The sequence below is a fragment of the Lucilia sericata genome, unplaced genomic scaffold (assembly GCF_015586225.1).
Source record: "Lucilia sericata isolate MDLA Ls3-8-SP2 unplaced genomic scaffold, ASM1558622v1 Contig000468F_arrow, whole genome shotgun sequence".
In the NCBI taxonomy this organism is placed as follows: domain Eukaryota; kingdom Metazoa; phylum Arthropoda; class Insecta; order Diptera; family Calliphoridae; genus Lucilia; species Lucilia sericata.
The window spans coordinates 288,611-309,992 of NW_023994483.1; positions in this window are offsets into that span (position 1 = coordinate 288,611).

Here is a 21,382-nt window from a genome sequence, read left to right on the forward strand (position 1 = left end):
TAGACTGAACTAACTGAACTAGAACTGACTAGAACTGAACTAGAACTGAACTAGAACTGAACTAGAACTGAACTAGAACTGAACTAGAACTGAACTAGAACTGAACTAGAACTGAACTAGAACTGAACTAGAACTGAACTAGAACTGAACTAGAACTGAACTAGAACTTGAACTAGAACTGAACTAGAACTGAACTAGAACTGAACTAAACTGAACTAACTGAACTAGAACTCAACTAAAGCTGACCTAAAGCTGAACTAGAGCTGAACTAGAAGCTGAACTAGAACTCAACTAAGAACTGAATTAGAACTGAACTGAACTAGAACTCAACAAGAACTAGAACTAAATTAGTGTATTGTAGAAATTTAAAATTTTGAAAGATTTGGTTTATGACTTTGCTAATTGCAAAGTTTCTTCTATAATTCACAATAATCATAAGCAAACAACCTTATTATTCAAGCCATAAACCATGAAATGTGAATTAAGCAAAAACAGCAAGTGTTATTGGGTAGAACTTAACAGTATTTCAAATTAACAGATAATAACATATTACTGTTAACAGGTAACAGCAATCCATAAGATATTACTGTTAAAAGTTATTAATGCATTGAAATCTGTGGGACCTCAACAGAGCGGCAACAGTGAAAAGTACAGCAGTTGAGCATAAGAAGTCGTGACGATAAGAACGTATAAACGCACGTAAAATTTGTTAAGGAATTTTATTAATATTTTTTTGGTAACGAGCGCGTTAAAATTATAAATAATAATTCTAACTACCAAATAATTTAAAAGTGTTTAGGTGTAGAAAACAAAATATACGAACTATAAAAGAAAATAATTTCAAATACGAATAAAAAACCGGGTTTAATAGAAATTCGAAATTAAAAACCAAAAATAAATACCAACAAAAGGTAAATTAAAACCCGCTAAGAAGGTGAAATAAAAGAATGTAAAACGAAACGTGAAGTGAAGTTTTTTTTGTGGCTAAAAGAGAAATAATTTTTTTTTTTGGTTGATGGTCATTGACGTTGAAGTTTATATTTTATGTTTTTATAATGAAAAAGAATCTCAAAAAAAGGTCAAGCCTTTGTTTAATGGAAAAAAGTTAAGAAAGAAAAAGAAAGAATTTTGAAAAAAAAAAATTAAACAAAAAAATTTTTTTTTGTTAAAAAAAGTTAAAAAAAATAATCTTATAAAAATAGTAATAAAACACGTAAATATTTTCAATAACAAATTGTTAAGAAAAACGTAAAAAATTTATATGATAAGTTTTTTTCTATATAAAAAGTGTTATTGTAATTGTGTGGCTGTTGTTGTTTAAACTCATATCTGGCGGTATTTGCTTGATGACGTTATTTTAACCAGATATTTTCTACTACCGATCACCGCTAATGTTATTGTTGTTGTTGTCGTCTTTGCCATTATTGTTGTTGTTATTGTGGCTTAAAGCCCAGAAAATGTGTTTTAAAATGCATGATTCATCATTGAATGTTATTCAATATTATTTTTTTTTCAATAATAATTATTTAGTGTTTTTTTATTATTTGTTTTTATAATAAAAAAAAACGTGAAAGTATCTACGAGATACTTTATAACAAATACAAAAATTTAATGAAATAAACAAAATATTATTCATCAAAAACCACAAAATGATTTCTGGAAATTGTATTAGTTGAATTCTTAATAAATTTTACAACAAATAATTAAATGTATCTTTAAGATACATTTGGGATTTTATCGAACAACAAGAATATTTAAAGATACAATGAAATTTAAAGCAAGAAGTAAATATACAATAACTAATTTAAGTTTTTAATCTTTTTTGTTAACAGTTGGGTTTAAATAAATAGCAAAAAGGTTGTATTTTTTAAGTTTAGAATTTGGGGTTGCAAACTTAAGCCTTTTAGGAAATCGGGAAATTTCACTAGAGAAACATGAAACTTGATCCACCTTTTTCTATTATCAGACAACAAAACCGGATGCAGAATTCGGGACAAAATTTCTAGATAAAGTTTGAATTTTTTTGACAAATTTTGGGTAAACTTTGGAACAAACACCCTAAAAAACATCTGAAACAAACATTTTGACAATTTCTCTATAATTTTCAATAAAAATTTCTAGAATTTTAGAATAAAAGATTTCAAATTTGGGACAAATATTCAATTCGATGTGGAATACACTTTTATACAAATTTGGGACAATTATTTTGAATACAAATTTATTTCTAAAGTAGACTGTGAATATGGTTTTTGAAATTTGGGACAAAAATTTTAAAAATTTTTGGGACAAATATTTTCAATATATTGGGACAAAAAATTTCAAAATTTTGGGACAAATATTTTCAAAATTGTGGGACACAAATTCTATAATTTGTTTCTCTATAATTTTCAATAAAAATAAAAGTTTTTAAATTTGGGACAAATAATGAATATATTGTGAAAAACACTTTTATACAAATTTGGGACAATTATTTTGAATAAAAATTTATTTCTAAAATAGTCTGTGGATATGGTTTTAGAAATTTTGGACAGAAATTTTCAAAATTTTGGGACAAAAATTTTCAAAATTTTGGGCCACAAATTTTTTTTAGAATTTTTGATAAATTTCTCTATAATTTTCAATAAAAATTTCCTTTTGGAGAAATGTTTTAAAATTTGTGACAAATAAATTGTACTTTTACAAAGATTTGGGACAATTATTTTGAAAAATATTTTAGGAATTTTGAGACAAATTGTATCAAAATTTTTGGACAAATATTTTAGGAATTTTGGGACACATATTTTTCGAAATTTTGGACTAAAAAATTTTTGGATTTTTTTGGACAAAAAATTTTCAAAATTTTAAGAATTTTGAAACAAATATTTTTAAAATTTTGGGAGAGAAATTTTTTTAGAATTTTTGCAAAATTTCTCTATCATTTTCAATAAAAATTTCCTTTTGGAGAATTGTTTTAAAATTTGTCACAAATAACAAATAAATTGTCTAAATTTTATAAAAATTTTGGACAATTATGTTGAAAAATATTTTAGAATTTTGGGACAAATAGTTTTAGTATATTAAGACAATTATTTAAAAAAAAATTTGGAGAAAATATTTTCTAGAATTTAAAGACAAAATTTTGGGACAAAAATTTTTCAGAATTTTAGATTAATAAATAAATTTGCCAATAATAAAAAAATAAATTTTGGGAAACATTTTTAAAATTTGTCAAAAATGAGGCATAAATTCTATAACTTTTATAAAAATTTGGGACAATTATTTTGAAACATATTTTAGAATTTTGGGATAAATAGTTTCAGAAAATTAAAACAATTATTTTAAATAAACTTAAAGAAAATATTTCTTAAAATTTTAAGATAAATATTTTTCAGAATTTTAGACAAAAATTTTTCAAAATTTTAAGAATTTTGGGACAAATATTTTCAAAATTTTGGGACAGAAATTTTTTCGAATTTTAGGTAAATTTCTTTTGGAGATGTGTTTTAAAATTTCTAACAAATATTGAATAAATTTTGCAATTTATTTTTATAAAAATTTGGGACAATTATTTTGCAAAATAGTTTAGAATTTTGGGACAAATTGTTTCAGAATATTGGGGCAATTAATTTAAAGAAATTTGTGTAAAATATTTTCTAGAATTTTAAAACAATTATTTTTCAGAATTTTTGGGAAAAAATGTTTTTAGAATTTGCGGAAAATATTTTCAGAATTTTGTCACAAATATTTTCAGAATTATAGTATAAACTTTGGAATATATATTTTTAGAATTCTAAATGATTAACTTTGGGACTATTAGTTTAAATTTTGGGGTTTTTTTCAACTTTGGGACAAATATTTTTCTGCCCCCAGCTGTTATATTGACTACATCCGAAGAAAACGTCATCAATATTGTGTTGAAAATCGGTAGTTTTTTTGTATCTTTCATTGTATCTTCTTGTCTTGTTGTTGTTTTGTATCACGCTTTACCCTAAAAACTCCCATAAATTGAGGTCTGTCCGTTTAAATGCGTGTTTAAAAAAACAACTTTTTGAATTTATTTCGTCTTTTTTTAAACTCTTTCTTCGCAATAAAACAACAAAAACGAAAATAATCAATTGCATGGATCTTCATTTAAAATTGCTGCTGATCACGTAAGTATTTTGGTCTTTTGTTTTTTTTTTTAAGAAAATTTTTAATGATTTTTGTTATTTTATTTATATAAATTTATTTATAAAAATATTGCAAAAACACATGTTGTTAACCTTATTAAGGTTGAAAAACAATTTTTATTAATTTTTTTTATAAAGAAAAAATATTTAAATTGTTTATAATTATTTTGTATATTTTTTTTTTTTGCAATTGTCACCTTCATATCGATGAGTATATATATTGCTGTTCTATAGATCAGCAATCAATTTTTATTTGTTTTATATATTTTCATTTTTTTGATGATCTCATCTCATTTCATTTTATTTTGCTTTTAGTTTTAATATTTTTCATGTGTTTTAGCACTTTAATAAATGTTTAACGTGTGTATTTTTGCTTCTCTTAATTTGTGTTTATTTGTAAATTTTTACTAAAATTAACAATTTACATTTTAATTTATCTATAATTCTTGTTAAATATTTTCGCTGTCTTTTAAACGTGCTGCAACTTAATTTTTGTATTGTTTTATTTCAAAATATTCTTTAACTTAATTTCATTCATATTTTTTGTTTGTTTTGTAAACTACTTGTTGAAAATAATTTTTTCTTAATTTTCCTGTTGACATTTTTCTGTGGGGAATTCTTTAATGAAAAGTTATTTTTTTTTTTTGTTAAAATTTTTTGTTTTTTATCTTGCGCCAGGATGCAGAGCAAACGAAATTTTCAAATTTTAAATTGCTTTTAAAGTCAGGAGAGAAATTTATTTTAAATAATTAAATTCTATTTAATAATGTTGTTTTTTGTTGGAATTTTAAGTGAATTTTGCCAAAGCCAGGAGCAAAGATCAGAGTATTTATTGTAGTTTATAATGAAGACCATTGTACGTTCAATAGTGTAGTCAATAGTCGGTAAACTACACCATAGTGTGGACTAAATTCTGGTCTATAGTCTGGACTACTGTCAAAGTTAAGGACTTTAATATCAGGATTATAATCTCGCCTATGGTCTGGACTATAGTCTATAGCCTGGAATATATACTATAACCAGGACTATAGGCTATAGTCAAGAAGACTATAGAATATAGTCAAGACTATAGACTATAGTCAAGACTATAGACTATGGTCAAGACTATAGACCATAGTCAAGACTATAGTCAAGACTATAGTCAAGACTATAGACTATAGTCAAGACTATAAACTGTAGTCAAGACTATAGACCATAGTCAAGACTATAGAGTATAGTCAAGTCTTGACTATAGTCTATAGTCTTGACTATAGTCTATAGTCTTGACTATAGTCTATAGTCTTGACTTTAGTCTATAGTCTTGACTATAGTCTAGAGTCTTGACTATAGTCTATAGTCTTGACTATAGTCTATAGTCTTGACTATAGTCTATAGTCTTGACTATAGTCTATAGTCTTGACTATAGTCTATAGTCTTGACTATAGTCTATAGTCTTGACTATAGTCTATAGTCTTGACTATAGTCTATAGTCTTGACTATAGTCTATAGTCTTGACTATAGTCTATAGTCTTGACTATAGTCTATAGTCTTGACTATAGTCTATAGTCTTGACTATAGTCTATACGATAGTTTATAGTATAGTCTATAATCTTGACTATAGTCTATAGTCTTGACTATAGGCTATAGTCTTGACTATAGTCTATAATCTTGACTATAGGCTATAGTCTTGACTAAAGTCTATAATCTTGACTATAGTCTATAGTCTTGACTATAGTCTGTGGTCTTGGCTATAGTATATAGTCTTGACTATAGTATATAGTCTTGACTATAGTCTATAGTCTTGACTATAGTCTATAGTAATGACTATAGTCTATAGTCTTGACTATAGTCTATAGTCTTGACTATAGTCTATAGTCTTGACTATAGTCTATAGTCTTGACTATAGTCTATAGTCTTGACTATAGTCTATAGTCTTGACTATAGTCTATAGTCTTGACTATAGTCTATAGTCTTGACTATAGTCTAGAGTCTTGACTATAGTCTTGACTATAGTCTATAGTCTTGACTATAGTCTATAGTCTTGACTATAGTCTATAGTCTTGACTATAGTCTATAGTCTTGACTATAGTCTATAGTCTTGACTATAGTCTATAGTCTTGACTATAGTCTATAGTCTTGACTATAGTCTATAGTCTTGACTATAGTCTATAGTCTTGACTATAGTCTATAGTCTTGACTATAGTCTATAGTCTTGACTATAGTCTATAGTCTTGACTATAGTCTATAGTCTTGACTATAGTCTAGAGTCTTGACTATAGTCTTGACTATAGTCTATAGTCTTGACTATAGTCTATAGTCTTGACTATAGTCTATAGTTGACTATAGTCTATAGTCTGGACTATAGTTATAGTCTTGACTATAGTCTTGACTATAGTCTATAGTCTTGACTATAGTCTATAGTCTTGACTATAGTCTATAGTCTTGACTATAGTCTATAGTCTTGACTATAGTCTATAGTCTTGACTATAGTCTATAGTCTTGACTATAGTCTATAGTCTTGACTATAGTCTATAGTCTTGACTATAGTCTAGAGTCTTGACTATAGTCTTGACTATAGTCTATAGTCTTGACTATAGTCTATAGTCTTGACTATAGTCTATAGTCTGGACTATAGTTTATAGTCTTGACTATAGTCTATAGTCTTGACTATAGTCTATAGTCTTGACTATAGTCTATAGTCTTGACTATAGTCTATAGTCTTGACTATAGTCTATAGTCTTGACTATAGTCTATAGTCTTGACTATAGTCTATAGTCTTGACTATAGTCTATAGTCTTGACTATAGTCTATAGTCTTGACTATAGTCTAGAGTCTTGACTATAGTCTTGACTATAGTCTATAGTCTTGACTATAGTCTATAGTATTGACTATAGTCTATAGTCTTGACTATAGTCTATAGTCTTGACTATAGTCTATAGTCTTGACTATAGTCTATAGTCTTGACTATAGTCTATAGTCTTGACTATAGTCTATAGTCTTGACTATAGTCTATAGTCTTGACTATAGTCTATAGTCTTGACTATAGTCTATAGTCTGGACTATAGTTTATAGTCTTGACTATAGTCTATAGTCTTGACTATAGTCTATAGTCTTGACTATAGTCTATAGTCTTGACTATAGTCTATAGTCTTGACTATAGTCTATAGTCTTGCTATAGTCTTTTGAATATAGTCTATAGTCTTGACTATAGTCTATACTCTTGACTATAGTCTTACTATTGATTATAGTCTATAGTCATGACTATAGTCAATAGTCTTGACTATAGTCATGACTATATTCTTTCCTATAGTCTATATTCTTGACTATAATCTGGACTATAATATATGGATTATAGTCTATGGACTATAATATATGGACTATAGTCCATAAAGTGGACTAAAGTTTATAGTCTGGACTTAAGTCTATAGTCTGGACTATAGACCAAGGACTATAGTCTGGTCTACAGTCCATAGTGGATCAAATAATGTTAAGAAATATCACATCCGTTGCAAATATTGATATTAATACAAAAAAGTAAAATTTGCTAAAGTAAATAACTTCTGTTTACAAAGCAATTTCTTTTAAATCTTTTATTTATTTATTTAACAGTAAAAATTCACTAATAATATTATGTTTACAATTATAAACATAGCCGCTGATTATAAAGATTGACCCCCAAATATTAATCTTTAAAAGAGCCGGATATTGAACAGAAGAAAAAAAAAATAATAAACAAATAATTCAATATTTTGCTGTGTCCTTTAAAATACAAACATTTCGAATATTTTCGCGATTTATTTTTCGTCTAACAAAACATATTGTATGGAAAACTGTTTTGGTTTTGCGATTTAAAAATTTTGCCATAAAATAAACAAATTAAAAGTATTAAATTGTTTAGACGAAATGTGATCAAAGGCGAATTGGAAAGGTACTACGCAAAATAAATTGGATTTTGAATTATAAAAGAGATAATGTGACGTTACTTTATATAGTAAAAATCTCGTAGCAGGGAAGTTATTATTGTCGTACTAATCCAGTGACTGGTTTTTTGGGGCAACGATTGGGTGAAAAACTTTCTAGATATTCGGAATGTTAACGAAATTTCTATTCCCTACTGTAGTGTGCATAAAGATGTACTTATCAATTATCTGACATCACAATCTATTTGGCTTTAGTCCAAAAATATAAAAATATTATTAATTTGTTTTTCTCTCTATATATATATATTTTTTTTTAATTTTTAACCATTTAGTATATTTGACCAATATTCATTTGGGTGTTTTCATTCTTTAGTCATTTATTTTCATTGAAATCAGCACAAAAAAGAATTGTCTGTTTTGGATCGTATACGATGTGCACTGACACACAACTCGACCATTTAATAGGTGTCCCAATTTATGTTTTTCTCTTGTTCTGGTCGGTATCTGTTTCTCAGCAACAAAATAATAATAAATAATTTGAAATATTATTATTTTATTTATGTTTATATTCGATTTGTTGTTAAAACAACAAATGAAGAACATTTTAAAACATGTATGTAAACACATCAACTACATACTACTAGGGAAACAATACTAGGGGAAATAATTATAGGGTGAGTTATAAAAAAATATAATCGAATCACGGAAATATGCTCTTTTTATAGAATATTTTGGAAAAATACTCTTTTTTATAAAAAAAAAATTGAAAAATTATTTAAAAAAAAATATGTTTTTTATAGAAAAGTTTTGAAAAAAATCTTTTTTATATTGAACAATTTAAAAAATTCTATTTTTTAATAGAAAATTTTTGATAAAATTCTCTTTTTATAGAAAATTTTTGATAAAATTCTCTTTTTATAGAAAATTTTTGATAAAATTCTCTTTTTATAGAAAATTTTTGATAAAATTCTCTTTTTATAGAAAATTTTTGATAAAATTCTCTTTTATAGAAAATTTTTTAAAAAATTATCTTTTTTAAAAATCGCATCTATAACCCTGAACTAGTCTACTATGTGGACTATAATCACGTCTATAGTTTGTACTGTAGCCAAGTGTCTAGATAATAGTCTGGAATGTACAATAGACTTTAGTCCATTGTAGCTTTTAGTGTATAGCTTAGTCTATAGTCTGGACCATACATTAGTTTATAGTCTGGACTATAGTTTAGTATATAGTCTGGACTATAGTCTAGTCTATAGTCTGGAGTATAGTATAGTCTATAATGTGGACTATAGTTAAGTCTATAGTCTGGACTATAGTTTAATCTATAATCAGGATTAAAGTTTAAATTGTAGTCTCGCTATAGTTATTCTTTAGTCTGGACTATAGTTTAGTCTAAAGTCTGGACTATAGTTTAGTTTATAGTCTAGACCATAGTTTAGTCTATAGTCTAGAATATAGTATAATCTATAATGTGGACTATAGTTTAGTTTATAGGCTGGACCATAGTTTAGTCTATAGTCTGGAATATAGTTTATTCTATAGTCTGGACTATAGTTTAGTCTATAATCTGGACTATGGTTTAGTCTATAGTATCTACTATAGTCTGGATTATAGTTTAGTTTATAGTCTGGACTATAGTTTAGTCTATGGTCTGGACTGTAGTTTAGTTGATCGACTGGACTATAGTTAGTCTATAGGCTGGACTATAGGTTAGTACATAGTCTGGACTATAGTCTAGTCTATAGTCTGGACTCTAGTTTAGACTATAGTCTGGAGTATAGTATAGTCTATAATGTGGACTATAGTAAGTCTATAGTCTGGACTATAGTTTAGTCTATAATATGGACTATGGTTTAGTCTATAGTATGGACTAATTCTGTTTTTAGTATATTCTGTTTTTAGTATATTTTCGAAAAAATGTGAAAAAATTCTGTTTTTATAGAAAATTTCCCAATAAAATTATCTTCCCTTAAATTATTTTCCCTACTGTACTATTACATATAAATTGCACTTTTTGCCTCAATGAAAGTTGAAATTTATTTAACGAAATCTGCTTACGTTTTAAGTAAATAATACTTTTAGTCAATACTACTGAATGTAATTGGTCATAAATATGAGTAATTTTATAAATACAAAATTATTGAAATTATATTGGGTCAAATTTTATTGAAAATAGACAATATGTTAAATATAAATATAATTACTTACTTAAAAAATGACAAGCACTTACCTGTAAAGAAAGAAAGAAACAATTTATTTTAGTTATTATGCAGAAATAATATAAATACTTTGAAAATAAGCAAAAGTAATAATAAAGAAAACTTCGACCGAAGGACCAACCTGTAATGCAACATTACCAGCCCCATGAATATAAAACATGTTACTCGACTCTACAGATTTTTTTAAGATTTTCTGTTTATTTCTTTAATTTAAAAAAAGACCTTCGTATGTACTTATTTGGCTTAATATTGGACATCTATACACTGGGTCCTTTAAATTACATTATGTCAAAATCACGTTTTAATGTTATTCAAGCTAAAGGGCATTGTTCTAAATCTGTATTTAATAATTTGACCCTTAAAGCAAGCACAACTAAAGGGTGTTACAAAAACCGGGAAAATCTTTTTGATAGCTATTATCTTAATAGCTAATAGAGCCAAATAATTGCATAGTTGGTATATAATAGGGACTAGAGTTTTTAATCTAATCTATAACCCTAAACTAGTCTACTATGTGGACTATAATCACGTCTATAGTTTGCACTGTAGCCAAGTGTCTAGACAATAGTCTGGAATATACAATAGACTTTAGTCCATTGTAGTTTTTAGTGTATATGTTAGTCTATAGTATGGACCATATTTTAGTTTATAGTCTGGACAATAGGTTAGTCTATAGCCTGGACTATAGTGTAGTCTATATCTGGAGTAAAGTATAGTCTATAGTATAGACTATAATTAAGTCCATAGTCTGGACTATAGTTTAATCTATAATCAGGACTATAGTTTAATCTACAATCAGGACTATAGTTTAATCTGTAGTCTGGCTATAATATGGACTATAGTTTAGTCTAAAGTCTGGACTATAGTTTAGTTTATAGCCTGGACCATAGTTTAGTCTATAGTCTGGAATATAGTTTAATCTATAGTCTGGACTATGGTTCAGTCTATAATCTGGACTATGGTTTAGTCTATAGTATGGACTATAGTTTGGATTATAGTTTAGTTTATAGTCTGGACTATAGTTTATTATATGGTCTAGAGTGTAGTTTAATTGATTGACTGGACTATAGTTTAGTCTAGTGTGGACAATTGTTCAGTCTATAATCTGGACAATGGTATAGTCTATAGTATGGATTATAGTTTAGTCTATATTCTGGACTATAGTTTAGTCTATAGTAGGGACTATAGTCTGGGTTATAGTTTAGTCTATAGTCTGGGCTATAGTTTAGTCTATAGTCTGGACTGTGGTTTACTTGATCGACTGGTAGTCTATCGGTTAGTATTTAGTCTGGACTATAGTCTACTCTGTAGTCTATAGTCTGAACTTTAGTGTATTCTATATTCTGGACTTTAGTGTAGTCTATATTCTGGACTATAGTCTAGTCTATAGTCTGGACTATAGTCTAGTCTATAATCTGGAATATAGTCTATTCTATAGTCTGGAGTAAAGTCTAAAGTCTGGACTATAGTTTAGTTTATAGTCTGGATCATAGTTTAGTCTATAGTCAAGAATATATGTTAATCAATAGTCTGGACTATAGTTTATATTCTGGACCATAGTTTAGTCCATAGTCTGGAATATTTTAATCTATAGTCTGGACTATAGTTTAGTCTATAATCTGGACTATAGTATGGGCGTTTAGGCTATAGTCTGGACTATAGTTTAGTCTATGATCTGGACTGTAGTTTAGTTGATAGGCTCAGTATATAGTCTGGACTATAGTCTAGTCTGGACTTAGTTCAGTGTATAGTCTAGACTATAGGTTAGTCTAAAGATTGGTTAGTCTATAGTCTGGAGTATAGTTTAGTCTATAATCTGGACTATAATATAGTCTGGACTACAGTATAATCAACAATCTAGTATAGTGCATAGTCTGAATATAGACTGTGCTACAGTTTAACCTGTAGTAAGTACTATGTAGAGTTATGTCTATAGTTCAGTTTATGGTCGTCGAAACTCTATTCTAGTCCATACTATGGACTATTCTCTAGTCTATAGCTTGAACTATAAAATTTTCTATATTTTTCCCACCATTTTTAAACGCACCCTATTACATAATGTGACTCTTACGATAACATAATTTTAAACAGATTTGGCAGCAGTTACACAAAAATGTTTTCAACCAAAAACTGTCAAAACTTTATGAAAGATAAAGGAAACACAAAATGTAAATCTATAATTTTTTAAAGAGTTCTTCTTCTTTTTTCATAAGGAAATTTAAAATAAATTTAATTTCCTTGATTCTTTTAATTATAAACATTTAATAGCCAAATAAGGTGGTATTTTATTATCTCTTTTTCTTAATATTTATAATGATAACGGCTTAAACGTGTTGAAAACACAATCCATACAAAGAAAACATTGGATCTCATAAAATTAAAGTGTGTAGTTTTATTTGCTGTTATAACCCCTTACTGGGTAATGTATGTTGTTTTTCCTGGGCTTTTAGTCTATTACAATTGAAACCCTAGAGAGCTTGAGAGTTTAGTTGCTTGTAAAAGGTGATAAATTTTCTCCATTTTTTTGCGTGAAAGCGAAACAATGTCAGGGACTTCTATACAAAGTTTATGACTGCAAAAGATGACGATAATGATGAAGATGGAATAAATGTTTTTTTATTGTAGCTGATTTTTTTTTATTTTCATTTTAACTCGTGTATAAATTGTGTTTTATAAAAAAAGTATTAAAGCACGTACCAGCGTGTAAAACATGAAATGAAACTTTAATACAAAAGTACAAAATGTTAAAATGATAAACAGATGTTTCATTCTTGAAAATGAAATAAATAAAAAAATTATATTGAAAAATATCTGCTGGACAAAGAGCTGATGAATACAAAAGAAAATTTTGCAATAATAAATAAATAAAAAATTTATTTAAAACAATATTATTGTCGATTTTTAAGGAAAATTTTGAAGGTAAAAGTCATAAGTACATACACAGGTCTACCCTATACTCTAGTCTAGTCTAGAGTATAGACAATATTTCAGTATATAGTCTAGTTCAGACAATAGACTATAATCCAGTCTATTGTCTGAAATATAGTCTAGACTTCAGTTAGGACTATAGTTTATACTACAGTTAGGACTATAGTCTAGACTCTGGTCTAGCCTATAGGTTGGAATGTCCGATAGCAGTCGAAAATCCAGTAGATACAAAAAAGTACTCCCTTATAGGTAATATTTTGACTAAATACAAAAGTTTGTAATCTTTTCCTTAAATCTTTATCTTACAAAACTCTCAGTATTTCGTAAATGCTTTAATGATAATTAAATTTGTTAACAAAACTAATGAGCATGATTATTCATAAAAAATACGAACAGCAAAAAGTTAATGATGATAATAATTGAACAGAGTTTTTTAAACTTTTTATCTTAATTAACTTTTGGCACACAAAAACAATACAAACAAAACTCTTGCTGCAATCTTGCCAATTAACGCCAAAGATCTTAAAAGAACAAAAGGGAAAAGTTAAAAGTAAAAAATTTAACTAAAAAACATGAAAATGAAATCTGATTATAAGGGCGTACAAACTATATAGTACACTATATAGTCTGGAGTATAGCATAGTCAATAGTTTCTTCTAAAGTCTACTCAATAGTCTGGACTATAGTCGAGTCATAGGTCTGGCATATAGTCTAGTCTATAGTCTATTTTATTGTTTGAACTATCAATAGCCTCAACTATATTCTACTTAATGGCCTAGGTTATAGTGTTATCTATAGTCTGGACTATAGTTCATTGTCTGGACTAACTACAGTCTAGTATATGGAATACAGTCTATGTATGGTCTATGTATACTATCTGGACTATAGTCTGGTATATGGTCTGAACTATATACTGTAGACTATAATCTATTGTCTCTTCTATGACCCAGTCTACAGTTTGACCTATAGTATATGGTCTATCTAGTCTATAGTCTCTACAATTATCTACTCTAAAATCTCTACTATGATCTAGTCTTTAGTATCTACTATGATCCAATCTGTACTACAGCATGGACTATATTCTAGTCTATTGTCTGGACTATAGTTAAGTTTATTGTGTAGACAATAGTTTAGTCCGTAGTAAGTATTATAGTCAAGTCGTTAGTTTGAGTATAGACTCTAGTCTACTCCATTGCTTGAACAATAGACTATTCTATAGTCTAAAAATAGGGCTTGGTCTATACTCTGAACTTTAGTCTAGTTTATAGCCTGAATCATAGTTTAGTTTATAGTCTGGACTATAGTTTAGTCCTTATGTACTATAGTCTAGTCAACAGTTTGGGTCTAAAAAAAATTCTCTTTTTTTTAGAAAATTTTGCAAAAATTCTCTTTTAGAAAATTTTTAAAAAATTTTCTGTTTTTAGAAAATTTTGAAAAAATTCTCTTTTTATAGAAAATTTTTGAAAAAATTCTCTTTTTTATAGAAATTTTTTAAAAATTTTTTAAGAAATTCTCTTCTTTTTAGAAAATTTTGAAAAAATTCTCTTTTTTATAGAAAATTTTTGAAAAAATTCTCTTTTTTATAGAAAATTTTTGAAAAAATTCTCTTTTTTTTTAGAAAATTTTTGAAAAAATTCTCTATTTTTTTTAGAAAATTTTTGAAAAAATTCTCTATTTTTAGAAATTTTTTTAAAAAATTCTCTTTTTTAGAAATTTTTTTAAAAAATTTTGAAAAAATTCTCTTTTTTTAGAAAATTTTTGAAAAAATTCTCTTTTTTTAGAAAATTTTTGAAAAAATTCTCTTTTTATAGAAAATATTTGAAAAAATTCTCTTTTTTATAGAAATTTTTTACAAAAAATCTCTTTTTTATAGAAAATTTTTGTAAAATTCTCTTTTTTATAGAAAATTTTTGAAAAAATTCTCTTTTTTATAGAAAATTTTTGAAAAAATTCTCTTTTTTATAGAAAATATTTGAAAAAATTCACTTTTTTATAGAAATTTTTTTGAAAAAATTCTATTTTTATGGACTATATCTTAACCTTGATTATAATTTATATTTGGTGTGGATTATTTTATTCTCTTTTCTGGTATGTAGTATAGTATAGTTTTTTCTTTTTAGTTAAGCAACTTTTTTTTTATTTCTCTGCACCACGGAGAAATACTCAGATACTTTTTTAGCTTTAAAACTTTATGATATTTTTTTTTTTCTTTTCATTTATTCAAGTTTATTTTTATATTGTTGTACTATAGTTATTAAAAAAAAATGCGAGCGTATAATAAAACAAAACAATAAAAAATAAAATTATATTAAAGATAAGAATTCAAAACATACACAAAACAGAAAAATCTGCTGGTATTATAGTGAAAAAAATAACTAAGACATTGTTTCAGCACAGAAAAATTGATAACAATTATAAGAGAGATTTTCCATCACAAGTCTACTGAAAACTTAAGGTTCACATTCACATTAGGCAAAGATTATAGATAAGTAAACAGTTTTGGCAAATTTATTAAAATGTTATAATAATGTAATCATGTAAACGATGAAATGAAATTCAAAAGAGTTTTTATACAACAAATCTATCACATGTAAACACAATTTTAGACAATACTCTAAAAATTCCGTTATTTTTGGTTTTCAAAAAGTCCACTTTGCATGCAGTTTTATTCATTTAAAAGACACCTTTACATTAAGATTTAATTAAATTTCAAAAATAAGTAAAAAAGAGAAAGTAAAAGTAAGGAAAACAAAAACATCTTACATAAACTATAATTAGCAATTTAACTTAATTAGCAGTGTCAAATAAAAGTAAACACAAAAAAAGAGTGCAACATGAGGCAAAAAAAACAAAGATGTTGTAAGTACAAGCATGAAGCATGATAGCACTTTTTTTGTTGCCATAGTCACGATCTTTAGAAAGTGTTTAAAGATGAAGAAAGAAGTAAAATAAAAAAAATGGAATTCAATTAAACTTTAACATCAACTTGAAGGTGACAGAGTTGTCTTATTAAGTAAACTTTTCATTAAAATACTTTTACCTCTACAACCACAGCAATAATTTATTCAAAAAAACATTTAATTCATTTTAGCAGCATGTTGTTGTTATACTTATTAACAAATGCAAATATTAATTAATTAATCATCATTATTTAGATGTTTATCTAAGAAGGTTAGAGTTATTTACAGCGCGAAAGAGAGATAGAGAGACATAACTGATAATGTTAAATAAATAAATAATAAAATTCCTTACATTTACTATTAAACATGTATTTAACATGTTCAGTTGACTCTAATTTACATTTCCCCTGCATAGAAATACTTAACAACATACATACTTACAGCTACTTTAGCAATTGTATCTACATCTGTATTTTGTTTATATTTTACTTGTGTATCTTTGAAATGTAAAAAAATACTCTCACTATTTATTCATTCATTATTACGTGTTTAGTTTGTTTCTGTATTTGTGTTTTTATACAAGAAATATTTTGCAACACATGCAAACTTATGACCTGTATATGTATTTTTTATTGTTGTTATTGCTTTCATTGTAGTAGTTGCAGTAATTTAGAAAATAGTTTTAAATTTTTTTTATTGTAGTCTTATCTTATTATTGTTTTATTGTTCCTGCTGCTCTTTAAATATCTCTAGCACATTAATTAAACTCTACGACCATTAGAGTGCAGAAATGACTTTTATTGAATTATTATTAATTTGTTGGAATATTGTTTACTCAGACTATTTTATTAAAGATTCGACTATGGACTAGACTATAAATAGTCTGGACTATAGGCTAGACTATAATACCGACTATTGACTAGATTATACATAATCTTATCATCGACTATACTATCGACTAAAAATTATACTATAGTCTCGACCATAGACTATACTATAGTCTTGTCTATAGACTAGATTATAGACAAGACTATAGTCTCGACTATGGAATAGACTATAGTCTCGACTATAGACTATACCATAGTCTCGACTAAAGACTATACTATAGCCCGCATATAGATTATATGTACTATAGTCTCGACTATAGACTATACTATAGTCTCGACTATAGACTATACTATAGTCTCGACTATAGACTAGACTATAGTCTCGACTAAAGACTATAATATAGTCTCGACTATAGACTATATTATAGTCTCGACTATGGACTCGACTAAAGACTATAATATAGTCTCGACTATAGACTATACTATACTCCCGACAATAGACTATACTAAAGTCACGAATATAGCATATACTGTAGGCTCGATTATAGACTATTCTATAGTCTCGACTATACTCTAAGCTCGACTACAGACTATACTATAGTTCCGACTATAGATTATATTATATTCTCGACTATAGACTGTACTATAGTTCCGACTATAGATTATATTATAGTCTCGACTATAGACTGTACTATAGTCTCGACTATAGACTAGACTATAGTGTCGATTATAGGCTAAACTAAAGACTATAATATAGTGTCGACTGTAGACTATACTATAGTCCCGACTATAGACCATACTATAGTCACCACTACTATAGACCGTACTATAGTCTCGACTATAGATTATACTGTAGTCTCGACTATAGACTATACTATAGTCTTGACAATAGACTATACTTTAGTCTTGACAATAGACTATACTATAGTCTCGACTATAGAATATACTATAGTCCTGACTATAGACTATACTATAGGCTCGACTATAGACTATACTATAGGCTCTACTATAGACTATACTATAGTCTCGACTATAGACTATACTATAGTCTCGACTATAGACTATACTATAGTCTCGACTATAGACTATACTATAGTCTCAACTATAGACTATACTATAGTCTCGACTATAGACTATACTATTGTCTCGACTATAGACTACACAGTAGCTTCGAATATAGACTACACTATAGATTATACTATAGTCTCAACTATAGAATATACTATAGCCTGGACTATAGAACAGGCTATAGTCTCGACTATAGACTATACTATAGTCTCGACTATAGACTATACTATAGTCTCGACTATAGACTATACTATAGTCTCGACTATAGACTATACTATAGTCTCGACTATAGACTATACAATAGTCTCGACTATAGACTATACTATAGTCTCGACTATAGACTATACTATAGTCTCGACTATAGACTATACTATAGTCTCGACTATAGACTATACTATATATAAAGACTATACTATAGTCTCGACTATAGACTATACTATAGTCTCTACTATAGACTATACTTTAGTCTCGACTATAGACTATACCATATTCTCGACTATAGACTATACTATAGTCTCGACTATAGACTATACAATAGTCTCGACTATAGACTATACTGTAGCCTAGACTATAGACTATACTGTAGCCTCGACTATAGACTATACTATAGTCTCGAGTATAGACTATACTATAGTCTCGACTATAGACTATACTATAGTCTCGACTATAGCATAGTCTCGACTATGAAGTATACTGTAGTCTATACTATAGTCGAGACTATAGTATAGCCTACACTGTATCCTATATAGTATAGACTTTAGTCTAGTCTGTAGTCAATACTATAGTCTAGTCTACAGTCGAGACTATAGTATAATCTATAGTCAACACTATTTATAGTCGAGACTATTCGTTTATAGTCGAGACTATTGTATAGTCTATAGTCGAGACTATAGTATAGTCTATAGTCGAGACTATTTATAGTCGAGACTATTCGTTTATAGTCGAGACTATTGTATAGTCTATAGTCGAGACTATAGTATAGTCTATACTATATTCTATATAGTATAGACTATAGTCAATACTACAGTCGAGACTATAGTATAGTCTATAGTCGACACTATAGTATAGTCTCGACTATAGACTTCACTGTAGCCTCTAAGTTTAAAAACATGACTTGTATTTTTTCCACTAAACTTTTTCCTTCATAAAGATAAAACTAGTAAAACACATAACATTTTCTGTTTATTTAAAACAATAACCGTTAAATACCCTACAACTGACTGTTAATTTAAATAAAAAAATTCATAAAAAAAATTTCAGCATTTTCAACAATAGAAGATATTAAAGTACATATTCATATTTAATATTAGTGGTACTGTTTTTATCACTAAAAACAAAATAATAAAAAAAATATGTTTAGGCGACTACAGAAATGTATGTGTTAAGAAATTTATTGTATAATAATTCAAAATAAAACGATTGTTACAAAATATATGAAAAAAAAAAACGCTGATAAAATAATTCCCAAAACAAAAAAATAAAAAAAAAAACATATTTAATATTTAAAATATGAGTACAAAAAAAATTAAAAAGAAAACAATCTTTTATTTATAGGGGTCAGTGATTAGTCATTTAAATGGTCTTTAATAAGTTTTAATGTTTTTCTTTAGAACAAAATCTAATTTAGGCTTCTTATCTCTAAAAATAGTTTTAAAACTAGCGGTATTGTTAGTTTTACAGTTAAGGTATACATTTGCATAACATAACATTAAAGCGGGTTATTTACATACTTAGCAAAAACTGGGTAAGGTATTACTAATTGCATTACATAGAAGTAGTTTAGTAACGTTTACATATCTGAATGACAATTAAACACACAGATAAAGATTTGTTATTTTTAGACAAAGCCAAAGGTATCAGTGAAATCTTAATACATAGTTACTTATTCCGAGTAATATGTATAAGAATACGGAGACGTTTATTGTTAGTTATTTGTTGTTATAGCAGTAATTGAAAATGTCTATTAAGTTTTTAAGAAAGTATTTTCTTTTTGCATTTGTTATCGATTTAAATCTATGTATATTGTGCATTTTTATTTTTAATTCAATTTTATCATTATAATAGGGTTTTAAAAGCAGAGCTGAGAAATATTTATTTCCGATAATGAACAAAAACTAAAAAATTCTATTCTATATCTATCGATAAATGTAGTTCTAGTTCGGGTTTAGTTCAATTCTAGTTCAGTTCTAATTTAGTTCTAGTTCAGTTCTAATTCAGTTCTAGTTCAGTTCCAGTTCAGTTCTATTTCAGTTTTATTTCAGTTCTAGTTCAGTTCTACTTCAGTTCTAGTTCAGCTCTAGTTCAGTTCTAGTTCAGTTCTAGTTCTGTTCTAGTTCATTTCTAGTTCAGTTCTAGTTCAGACCTAGTTCAGTTCTAGTTTAGTTCTGGTTCAGTTCTAGTTTATAGTTCAGTTCTAGTTCAGTTCTAGTTCAGTTCTAGTTCAGTTCTAGTTCAGTTCTAGTTCAGTTCTAGTTCAGTTCTAGTTCAGTCTAGTTCAGTTCTAGTTCAGTCTAGTTCAGTTCTAGTTCAGTTCTAGTTCAGTTCTAGTTCAGTTCTAGTTCAGTTCTAGTTCAGTTCTAGTTCAGTTCTAGTTCAGATCTAGTTCAGTTCTAGTTCAGTTTCAGTTTTAGTTCAGTTCTAGTTCAGTTCTGTTCAGTTCTAGTTCAGTTCTTGTTCAGTTCTAGTTCAGTTATAGTCCAGTTATAGTTCAGTTCTAGTTCAGTTCTTGTTCAGTTCTAGTTCAGTCATAGTTCAGTTCTAGTCAGTTCTAGTTCAGTTCTAGTTCAGTTCTAGTTCAGTTCTAGTTCAGTTCTAGTTCAGTTCTAGTTCAGTTCTAATTCAGTTCTAGTTCAGTTCTAGTTCAGTTCTAGTTCAGTTCTAGTTCAGTTCTAGTTCAGTTCAGTTCTAGTTCAGTTCTAGTTCAGTTCTAGTTCAGTTCTAGTTCTAGTTCAGTTCTAGTTCAGTTCTAGTTCAGTTCTAGTTCAGTTCTAGTTCAGTTCTAGTTAAATTGGACAGATCTGAATATCGATACAAACAATACAGTATATTTTTATGACTATATCTACAGTAGTCTGTATTCCTACAAGTAGAGCATGAGTGTCCTTACAACTATTTGTTTACATTGTTCAACACCACTTCATTCATATTATAAACAAACTCATATATGAACAGACACACACACACTTCTTCCTGCTCAAACATACATACTAACAAATGCTATACTTATACGCTAAGTTATAGCACGAGTGTTAGAAAATTGTTTAGAGTTCCTTAGATAACAAACATATTTAAAAGTGTGCGATAAAGGATATAGAAAACTCCTAACATATCCTCATAAACATTTATTTTATTTCAATTACAATCATTTGCATCTCTAGTTTCAATAACTTA